Source organism: Nanorana parkeri, unplaced genomic scaffold (genome assembly GCF_000935625.1).
Source record: "Nanorana parkeri isolate BGI_ZX_2015 unplaced genomic scaffold, ASM93562v1 scaffold1756, whole genome shotgun sequence".
Taxonomy (NCBI): domain Eukaryota; kingdom Metazoa; phylum Chordata; class Amphibia; order Anura; family Dicroglossidae; genus Nanorana; species Nanorana parkeri.
This window is the reverse complement of record NW_017308024.1, coordinates 223,093-225,007: the sequence shown is the minus strand read 5'-3', so window position 1 is coordinate 225,007 and position 1,915 is coordinate 223,093.

Genomic DNA, 1,915 nt, shown 5'->3' with positions numbered 1-1,915 from the left:
CGAAAAAGAACATGAGGAGAAAGCCAACATTTTAGAGCTGTCCCCATAACTAAAGGTGAAAGGAAATCTTGCAATGGGCACATTCAATCTGAGGACAACTGTCTCAGAGGGGAACTCCCTTGACTTTGGGAGATTTATTCTAACTTCCTGTAGGGCCTGTGGGGCAGGAAGTGAAATGAAATTGCCCCAATGGTATACAAACAGCAACAAAAATAGAACCCTTTCCTACTCAATCCAGAATTATACAAACACTTTAAGACCATCTCACCACAAGCTGTTTGGTTATACTTTATTTATTGCCACTAGAGGGCGCACCTTTTATTATTTTCACAGCAAAAATATGCTCAAATGCAAAAATAACTAATTGAAACAATGTTATAATGTCTCATTGATCTAGAATGTAATATGTTATGAAAATTGACCAAATTATATCTTTTTTCGGTTAGATACTTTTAAAATATATTTAAAATCCCTCAAATTTTTTTAAAGAAATTGTGCCGCCCCAATGGGGCATAGAAGTTTTATATAGAAAATAATTTATATAGTTATTTCCTTAGAACCATTTTCCTATGGACATCCTAGTTAGTTATATGCTCTCATCTAGTGACCTTTTTTGGTATCAAACATGCTTTCTTTGTTCCCTTCCCTGATATTTATGACACATTTCCCCTGTGTGTATGCTCCGCCCCTTCTTGTCGAGTATAGCACTTACTGTGTCATGGATGCAGCTAACAGGCCACATGTAACAGGGATACATGTAAATCTGCATTGCACGCTAAAGAAAGTTTCATCTTTTGACCGCATAATACCGCAACCATTCATATGCTGTTATCCTGTTGTCTGATGTACAGAATAAAGCAACTCTTGTGGATGAAAAGGTATTGGTGAGTTCAGCTATCTGATAAGGATTGTCCTCAGTGAGTGTATCTGCTTATAAAGGCCAGCATAGAGATCTCAGCAAGGGATAAGTCACTAGCACAACAATCGGAGCAAGAATAGAAATTGATATATCTTCATGTAAAATTAGTGATGCACTGATACCAATACCGGTGGTGATACCGAGCATTTGCACAAGTACTCACACTCGTGTAAATGCTCTAATAGCAAAATCCGATACACATCTCCCCCTACTGAGACCCGCCACATCAGGCCAGCAGTCCGGAGCAGAGAGTGCTCTATGTACAGGTATTGTGCAGCAAAACTGCACCTGAACTCCACAGCTACTTTAGAAATATTGCCTGCTTTTTCTGTCCTGTGCTTTATTCTGCTTTGCTGTATAATGTATTGCTGGGATTTGTAGTCCTCTATAGCTGATGACATTATTCTGCATTGCTATATAATGTATTGCTGGGATTTGTAGTCTGCTATAGCTGATGATATTATTCTGCATTGCTGTATAATGTATTGCTGGGATTTGTAGTCCTCTATAGCTGATGGGATGGTATTATTCTGCATGGCTGTATAATGTATTGCTGGGATTTGTAGTCCTCTATAGCTGATGGTATTATTCTGCATGGCTGTATAATGTATTGCTGGGATTTGTAGTCCTCTATAGCTGATGGTATTATTCTGCATGGCTGTATAATGTATTGCTTGGATTTGTAGTCCTCTATACAGCAATGCAGAATAATACCATCAGCTACAATGTATTGCTAAGATTTGTGGTCCCTCTACAGCTTGGAGTCAGTGGCAGAACAACCAGGATCGCAGAGGTTGCAGCTAGGACCGGGCCCTGGCGCTCCACCACTATCCTAAATCACAAGTCTGTATTGTTTTAGAAAAACTCTCACATGACACTAAGAAAAGGTATCAGTAATTGGTATCAGCAAGTACTTGAGGAAACATATCAGTACTCGGTCTGGGAAAAATGGTATCCGTGCATCCCTAATAATAATAATAATAATAATAATAATAA